The sequence below is a fragment of the Lytechinus pictus genome, chromosome 10 (genome assembly GCF_037042905.1).
Source record: "Lytechinus pictus isolate F3 Inbred chromosome 10, Lp3.0, whole genome shotgun sequence".
Taxonomy (NCBI): domain Eukaryota; kingdom Metazoa; phylum Echinodermata; class Echinoidea; order Temnopleuroida; family Toxopneustidae; genus Lytechinus; species Lytechinus pictus.
In genome coordinates this window covers 28,013,661-28,023,704 of record NC_087254.1, presented here as the reverse complement: position 1 = coordinate 28,023,704, position 10,044 = coordinate 28,013,661, and the positions used below count along the sequence as shown (strand labels likewise).

General features: G+C 35.8%; 1 long non-coding RNA gene across 1 annotated transcript; it reads right to left on the bottom strand.

The window, feature by feature from the left end:
- Positions 1-3,939: 3,939 nt before the first annotated feature.
- On the bottom strand, positions 3,940-6,972 carry LOC129269402 (uncharacterized). The gene is made up of 2 exons (XR_010294894.1): positions 6,772-6,972; positions 3,940-6,006 (listed from the first exon to the last, which is right to left on the bottom strand). It is a non-coding gene; the product is annotated as an uncharacterized LOC129269402 (long non-coding RNA).
- Between the last annotated feature and the right edge of the window lie 3,072 nt (positions 6,973-10,044).

Here is a 10,044-nt window from a genome sequence, read left to right as displayed (position 1 = left end):
CTTCCTGACAATTCTGGTTTGTTATTTACACTAAAATGCACGGTGTTGTTCAGACAAAGTTTGGTGCGAACACCAACAATAATATCTCCAGAGTTGTAGCTAAATGTATTTTTAATAGTCAACTATAGGAGCTATGATAAAGTTGATTGGATAATCAAATTTTAGGATTCAATATCCATCAGAGAGCTTAAGCTCGATCTATCAGAGTAATCTCTTACCAAAACGATAATATTACTCTCGTTTTATCAAGTTTCCGAACTGAATGTGCAGCTTGTTCTTGGTACAGAGCACACATCTTCAAGACAAACGGATGTAGTTAAACGGGATATTATCTCAATTCATGTATGTAGAAATGAAATGAAAAAATCTGCTCAACAGAAGTGTTTTAATTCAATATCTTGATGTAAGTGAATCAGAGATGATGAAGGACGGGGCGTGGTGAGAAAGTGCAGTTGGAGGCTGGAGCGAGGAGAGGGTTTTATAGGCAAGAAAGTTTGACTCCCTGGAGATACAGGAATTCGAAGTCCTGTTAGCTCGTGGAGCATGATGGGAAGGGGGGGGGGGTATGTCACGTTTTTATTCATACCCTTGAAACTTTGGGACATAAAGGAAAGGGGATTATGGAATTCATGTTCCGATTCTATCACCTTATAATTTGTCCTTCGAATTGCACAATTTATGACGCTCTCTCTGGCGCTTCCGTTTTTAAATTCTTTATTTTCACTTTCTCTTGCAGTGTTCCCTTTAATGACTTCTCCCATCATTTTGCGTCTATTTTTCGTGTCTCAGTAACAAATTTTGCATCTAGTCCCCCCCCTCTCTCTCTTTCTTTCACACCCAAATTCCCACCTCTTCTCTCTCTACCCCCCCCCCTTTGTTCACACCCTCTCTCTATTCCCCTTCTACTCCCTCTTCCGATGCTTTCCGTGTCTTTTTTTAAATTATACCGTCCCATATTTCGTTATTTTGCCAAGCACCCGTTATAGCCCTCTCTTTTTCAACCTGTAACGCTTTTTATTCTTCTAAATTAAACGTAATATAGAATGTTACCCTTATTCATGTTAATTAAACAATCAAATAATAAAAATACAAGCAATGCCCCCTATATCATACGCCCATGCAAGCCTACTTCGAAAGACATACACATGTCACGAGCAAAATAGTATTTTTCCTGTCTTGTCAGCTGCTAACGTGATTCACGCGTTCGGAATTTCCCCTAAAACCAGAGTAAATAATAAAAATGCAATCCAATATTTCATTAAATCCTCACCCGAAATAATACAATGCTACATCAATTTTTCTTCAATCCTAGTTTTCAACAGACAAACATACATTCCCCTACCCCTATACTTTTTGGGGCCTGTTTCATAAAACTTGTAATAATAACAAATTTGCAGTAACAGTTAAAAGCTACAGAAATCCTTCAATCTTATTGGCTGACAGTACATTTGTTATAAAATATGTGCATTTGTTATTACAACAAGTCCTTATGAAACAGAACCCTGATGTCTTACCGGTTCCCACGGCAAAAGCAAATAGTGGCACTTTCTATTGCTGTTATCAGTCAAATTCAATATGATAATTGTCATAATCCGATCTCACTTGTATAACTAATTGCCGAAGGTACCTGGGGTAAAACTGTGTGACGTAGAAGATTGAGTTACATCGAGTGCCGATGTGATTTTGTTGAGGGGTCATTGTCCATTATGATCACAATCACTGTGTCATGACTGTCATGGGGAGACAAAGGTGTTTATTATGTGATGTATTCAATGGATTTAGGAATTCATTAATTCATTTCAGGCGAAGAGGTGCGGGTGTATGGGACATAATAATATTTACATTTTATTCGAATGATGTGGGTTTTTTTCTGTAGCTTTTTTGTTGCAGATCACACAAAGTCATTTCCATCACCACCATCTCTCTTGCTACTACCACCTTAAAGCCACTCATATTATCTTATCTATCTGATCATCTCATCTATCGATGCATATAATCGTACCATTATAGGTGGAGTCCACCATGACTTCATGATTGGTTTTTATAAGGTATAAGAATAAGAACGATAAGATGGAGGTTTGCAAACATCCAAGGAAGAATAAGAAAGAATACAAAAGTTATCGTGACGCTTCCTCCATTAAGATGTGCCGTACGACATACGGTAGCTCAGTCATGTGACGTCACAAAATTAAAACTTTTTGATTGATTTCGGTCAAACCTGATCTCATTATGCTTTCTCCATTTTCTCGTTTTATCAAAATGTCAGGGTCATCTTCCTCTTTGAAAACGAAAAAAAGGAAAAAAAGAAAAGAATTACCCCGCCATTTGTCATTAAACGTTTATAAAACAAATACACACGCACCCTTGCACAAAGTCTGAAGGAGAGCAGCAATAGACATTCTACTTTGATCGATGAACAGGCTTAGTCCTAAAACATCGTTGGAGTAAACTAAACTAAACTAAACTAAACAAACACATCTCATTCACACCCTTACACACGCACAAAAGCAACAGAACGAATGAACGTCTTTATTAGGGGGCTTTCGCAACACTACGTAGACATTTCCTGGAACATTGATAATCTATTGTCAAGAGCTCTCTATGACAATGCAGCCTTTGTCGAAGATCGGTGAATCAAAACAGCGCTGTAGTCCTGGGGATCGTTTCATCAAAGGACCTGTCGGACGTTTTATCCGACAAGCCCTGGTTTATGCGACAATTACCATAGGAAAGGTACCTCTCAACCAATCAAAATCAAGGAAAGATGTCAGATCTTACAACTTTTTGGACAAAAATGTTGATAAAACGCTCCCCAGGACTGTGGACAAACGACATGATATTTGCAATTTTTCGTCAGCTGTTCAGATTCACCAGTTTTCGACAATGATCGAACTCTAATCTGTTCATTGCATTTTGACGGGCGTTTTTCAATATATTTCCTATGTTGTAGAACCTGCCCCGTTGCAATTGCGAAAACTCACTTATATTTGGAGGGGGTGGTCCCGCGGTACCTGCAAGCGGCTCTGTTTCAAGGTGGTCGGGTAACGGGGAACCCCTGGCCTGCAATTTGTCTACCTCTGGGTCGCTCTCAGCTGGTTGCCCACTTCACTTTCGTTGTGGTGTCTTACCCGACATCAACTAATATTTTCTTGAGGAGGATGATTTAAGCATTAAATTTCAAATCAGCTGATCGAGTGTTTCATGTCATGTAAAATTCCTTGGATCATTACTACATGATAATTTCATTAAATATCATAATTTCAAATTGTGCCCAATTTGTTGGGATAGAGGGCAATCGACAGTTATCTTGTACCATGGACCTCTCATTATTCACTGCAAACAAGAACAATATTGTTTCGCTGTAGCAAAAATTGTTCTTCTCACTCACCCGTTCAAACTTATAATATTTTTTTTCATAACGAATGTTTGCTTTTTGTTTTGTTCCCGGTGAGAGGGGGGGGGGGGGGGGGGGGTCACTGTCATTCAAGAGTCACCAGCATTCGCGAGAATCGTCTTGAATAAAAGCATCCTAAACGACGCGGATTCCGTGCAAGTGTCCCAGATAACTGCCCGCTATAAACAAGGATTTTTGTGCATATGTCCCAGATTAGCTTATTATAATACTCCATTTATAGTAAGGCTAACATGACCTATTGCCCCTTTTTTCTCATTTTTGGCGTTTTTTGTTCGTCATTCGCGTTCTGCTGATACACCTTCTTTCCGCGGTTTTTTTTCTCGCTGACGATGTCCACTGTCCAATGGCAGTGACCCCCCCCCCCCGGGCATTTGTTAACTCTGAAGCGAAACTACATTCTAAACTCAATCGTATGCATGCTCACAGTAAATACTACTAACGTTAAATTAAAGGGGATAGCTAATTACCATTGGTTTATTTTCTTTCATACAAGTAATCACACACAACTCATATCACTACAAATGTTTATTTGACGAATACCCTTTAATCAGACAGCTTAAACTGAGTGTATGGTTGTGTAAAATCGATGATAAATGTTCTGATGATGTGTTTGTGTGCGCGTTATATCTGTTTCAGAGTTATACAACCTTCAAGCGTTCACGGTCAATACTTTAAACGTTCTAATTACAAACACAATACAAACTCAATTAAGACCTATACACATTTTCATACTTTCTTCTTCAAATCAATATGCATCAGTCAAAATACGTTTCTGAGGTCAATATAGGTGATTAAATAAACTACTTTGCTCATGAGACGATACAATCATTTTACATTTTGTACATAAACTATCGATAGACCTATCATTCTAAAACAAATGAAAATATCGAACATGCACAGTGATTATATGATATGTATATTGAATATTGTAGCTCAAAAAATGAATAAGGACGGCTAAAAATAAAATATGTACAAAAATAACATCTATGCGCTTGCAAACAAAATTTGCCGCAGATATGATAAGCATCTCAAATTGTACCTTTATCATGTTTATTCGATAATATAACTTAAACTGTACTTTACACGCGGTATTCAGTTGATTTTAAATATTCAATACCACATGTTTTTGTAAATTATTTTTTACACTACCTATCTCTAGACTATGATATATTGTTTCGCACGAATTCCTAATTTTCTACACATTGTTATAATGACGTTTACACTAACACAAAACATAAACATTGCCTCTAAAACATAAACTCACATGTTTTGCCCCACTAACTACAAAAGAGTCATTACAACGAATGGTTTAACATTGTATAAAATGCATGCTCCGTTCATCTTACCTCTACCATGTCTACCCGACAGCTATTATGCCTCCCTTTTTCATTGATTTATAATTGCCTCTTCCATTTTTTGTGTTTAATTTGATAACTTTGATATTTTTTTTTGGTTGGTTTTATTTTTCAAACATGCTTAGAACAAGATTAAAAGCCAATGAGGGACATATTCATGTAGTTAGTTAGCAAAGAAATTCATAACGAAGAAAAAAATAAAGTGAAGAAAAAGGAGTAAGGGATAGTGTTAAAATAAATTAGCAGAATGATCATGATTATAATGAAATTCTTACAAATTTGGGGCAGTCTTTTATTTGAATTTAAAAAGAGAATGGTAATGGCACAGTGCCATTTCTTCAGGAAATATTAAGGTAATCAATAGGATCTTAATATAAAGTGCCCGATATTTGAACAGGCCCCTTTTTCTGTACTGAAAAACACAATATTCTGATCCATTAGCTAATAATTTCTCAATTTCATACGGAAGTTATGTACACACATTTATGAATTGGAGACTATAGGGCTTTTGTTTGATAAACCAGCTATATTATAGTATAAGAAATACTTAAGTTATCGATTTGTCTATGTCTTGGAAAAAGACACAAACTAAAATCCTAGAATCAAGAAAACGCATTTTTTTATTTGAAGAACTAGTGTGAAACAACGATCGGCATTTCTCAGAGCCTCTCCCTTCAACTTATACACTCTTCTCTCTTTAAAGTAGTAAGCCTCTTATTATCTATAACATCACGCTAATATTTTTCTACTTTTAAATCACATTTTTTGATATTCAGTAAATACCAGTTATCATTTCCTTGATCAGAATTAGTGTTATATAGAAAATCAAAATGAATTGTTTTAGGTAAGGTTAGTGGTAATGAGTTCGATTTCGCATTGTTTCCCTTTCTGCTTTTAGTTTAGTCTAATCTAGGTGGATCAGCTTCCCGTTGATTTTTTTGTTTCTTCTTCACGGTTTGCTATTGACCAGTTTTATTTTTGGTCGGTTTGCTGTTGGTCGGTTTTCGGTTTGTCTGTTTGCTTTCGATCGGTTTGTTAATTGTTGTTAGTTGCTTTACTGTTGATTGGTTTGCCGTTGGTCGGTTTGTTGTTAATCGGTTCGCCGTTGGTCGGTTTGTTGGTATCGGATTGCCGGTTGGTTTGATGTTAATCGGTTCGCCGTTGGTCGGGTTGCTGTTAATCTGTCTATGTTTGTTATTCTTTGCGAGTTTGAGTCCCCTGGATGATGCTTTATATCTGTAATCAAATATTAAAATAAAGTCAAGATTAAACAAAAGAACAAACAAGTATTCATCGAAAATAATATTTCCTACCCGTTTCATGACCGTTACTATGGAAATAATCATTCATAACAGATCAGTTGAGCTCAGGTCATTTTCATTCATATCAATTTAATGCAATTCATGACAGCTTGGATCACTTCAGCTAGGGGAAAGTTTCATAACTATAAAGAGTAATTATTGAAATCATGTTAAAACTTTAATATACAGCTCCCTGTAAACTACAAATAAACTTTTTTTTTTCTTAAAGCATAAATAATTTATAATGAAAATGAGAGAAGTTATACACTTGGAAATTTAAAAACCTATCTTTGTCCCGGAGAGTGTTTTAAGGTTCTTCATACAAGCGGAGAGGGGTCCTTAACAATACTTCAGATCCGTTTTTTTTTTGTTTTACAAGGAACCCTTTACTGAAATTGGTATGGTTTTTAAAACGGATCTAAAGGACTGTTTATAGAACTCCTTTCTGCTTCTGTTTAAGAACCTTAAAATATTCCAAATAAGGGGGAAAAAGGTTTTTTTAAGCAATACTGTTTTCGAAGAGTGAATGCTGATAAAATGAAACGTTTGTAAATTCGTATAGGAACCTTACCACAAACAGAGCTGACAAAAAGGAATGAAAACAGAAAATGAACGATCTAATTTGGCTACGCCTACTTAATAACTAATTGTAACTTCTATTTCATTGTTGTTGTTTTTAAATCCTGTCAAAAAAAATCACCTCCTCCCATTGTGGCGAAACCTTCGATTCTTGTATACCGCCATCTTACGGCTGGTAAAAGACATGTCCCACAGCGCTGTATCTGCATCGAGCCTCGTACTTCCTTCCGGGTCCGACGCAGTAAGTATGTTGGTTGCACTTGCAGCGGAATGTCTTTTTGAACTTTTGCTTGCAGATGCCTTCGACTCTACATGGCTGTAACATTTAAAAGAAAGATGATAAGAATTGGTTTAACAATAAAAATGAAATGAAAGGGCTACAGGGGGGGGGGGGGGGCGACTAAGGCACGCGTGTGAGAAAAAGAAAGAGGGGGTCAGATCAGAGTATAATGAGGAAGACATATTTAGATTAACAGGGGCCAAGGAATCGCTAGGGCTGAGGGGGTTTTAGCGCCCCTACCAACATTTTTTTTCAGTAATCCTGTAAAAATTACCAAGGTGTTCTTGGCATCGTAGAAAGGAGTGTGTGGACTGTGGAAGAGAAAGAGAAAAGTAGACATGGTAAAGGGATAAGTAAAAAAAAAATGGAGGAGAAGAGTAGTATTCAAACAAAAATCAAAACAGAAAACAAAGTGGTGATCGTTATGTCATTATTGAAACGAATAATAATGAAATAATAATACACTTGTATTTTTCCCCGAAATTGGGCCTTGGTGTTGAAAACAGTGGATGAATAATATTGCCAATAAAAACTAAGAGTGTAAGTTTATTTGCCGTTCTACAATCCACCGCAATTGCATTTTCTGTGTTTTCTCTATTCCGACTATACCCGTCACTCAACGTGATCATGGATTGATGACGTCAATGTTTTCTGAAACCAATGGGCTAAAAATGATTATAGCCTGCTCGTCACTTGGAATCTTCGCAACGATGCATCACCCGTAAGACTTCATCTCCCTAAAAAGATATGATCACAGTCGGAAGAAGTCAGGCATGATTTGGCCGAACCTGCCGTGCCACTGCAAGGTGCGATGTAGTCCAGATTGGACCTTGTTGTTTGGAAGTGCTTTTTCCCAAAGCTAACATAGAGGGCACATGTCTCCCAATCTCTAATCAGCGCCAATCCACTCATCTTCCCTCCCCAACAAGGTCCAGTACAAAACTTTGCTGTACCGGAAAAGCTAGGCATCAATCAAACAAGTTACACGGTAGGGGGTCAGGTGCCCTAGTCTCACACACCAAACAAGACACAATTTTACCCAAAACAACTTCACCTCTAACAGGGTGAAAAATGCAAAGTTGTGTTGTTTTTTTTACACTGTAAACATAAGGCTCCGTGTTCATGCACTTCAAAAATATCTATTCAGCGCCTTCCTCTCTCGCCAAATGATTCCACCCATGAACCAAGTATCAAAGTTTGAATAAGTAGACTACACCAGTCACAAGGAGGCAACAGCTGGTAAACATCTCTGGCTCAGGCAGCATCAACAGATCCTGGCCCCCACCCCCATCGTGGTCAATGGGCAGTGGAGGGTCAGGGGAAACCAGACCAGTGGCCTACAGGTACGACTAGTCTCTTGTACCAAACTTTTGCCTCCACTCAAATATAAGTTTACCCCCAAGGACGATGAAAATACACAGATGTGACCGATGTTCTACAGAATAGACATATTCCACCATGATAATTTGATATTCACATTTTGTTCTATTGAAATGTTTTTTCTCTTACCCAATGATTTCATCCGTGGAATAAGTATTACAGTTTATAAGACTAGACTACGAAAACCAGGACCCTGTTGCTTCCATGAAATGACCTCCTGACCTCCATGATAAGGGGCAGTCAGTGGTTTTTGTATGATATGGAGCTATATATAGCTCCATGGTTTGGACATGGTTTGATATGCATGTGTTTGCAGTGTAGTCCATACTGTGGACATTCATGTCCATACTATGGACATCCATGTCCATACCCAGCTAACTATAATAACAAGGAATAACATTCATGAAAGATCCTAGAAATGCTTTCAAAAGAAATTTTTAAGAACATTTGTATAACATTAATGAAACAATATTCCCCTGATGTTAAACATGAAATAAACGTTAATATTATGATGCCAAGCAGATATATTTTCCTAAATGTTACATAGATCTTTACCCATAGTTGATGAAAAAAAACATTCTTAAGACACAAATTATATTTTTCTAACGTTTTTATAATGTTACATAATTAATGTGAATATTTTTTTTTCAAACGTTCGATGTTATGACTATGATGATGATAAAAAAAGTCATGAATGTTTGTTTTCAAAATATTTCGACAAAACATTTTTGATAATGTTAGGATTTTCTTAAATATAGTAGATACATGATAATTTTGCCGTTTTTGCATATTGAATTAATATTTTGATAGGAACACAATAACATTTTATTGACATCTACATGTACATGAATTGGATGTAAATGAAATAGCATTTTGAAAATGTTGTTAGAATACTTGAAATGAAATGATCGATATGAAATATGGGTTTACAACATCTCAACAAAGCATTCTTGAATGTTTTCAAGTGTTTTCCAAAATGTTAACTTTAAAAAATATATTAGAAACATCCTGATAATTTTAACATAAATTGTTGAGAAACAAAACAGATATACAATTTTATAATGTTATATACATGTACGTACATTGGATGTGATAATAAATGTTATGAAACTATATGTTTATGTATCATTTTGACTTAACGTTCTTGAAAAAAAAAAATTCCTAATATTTTTCAAAAGCGTTAATTAAATGTATCATTAACATGTTTTTCAATGTTTTATGATGATATGAATATAATTTTTTCAGAAACTTGATAATACTACTAACATTTTTGTAAGGTTATACATTTGATGTAAAATAAACATTTTAAAAATGTTGTAAGAATATATAACATCAACCGTTCAACAAAACATTTTTGAAATATAATTTCCAGAAATATTTTAAAATGTATTAGAAACATCCTTATTTTTAGTAGTATAATTTTAACATTTTTTTGTATTTTGCTGACATTTTGATAAAATTATTGGGATCTATGATTTTTAACTCATCCGGCCCGAAGGGCTAGATGAGCTTATGCCGTGGCGTGGCGTCCGTCCACTATTTCAAAATGCTTCTTCTTCGCCATTTCTAGTCCGGAATCAATTCTGTTTGCTTTATATGATAGCACTAGGCATGCTAGGTAGGGGATTCAAAACTTCTTCATAGAATTTTGAAACTCATTAAATATGCTAATTTATGCGCATTTTTAAAAATTCACAAAAAATGCTTCTTCTTAATTAGTTGACCGATTTTGAA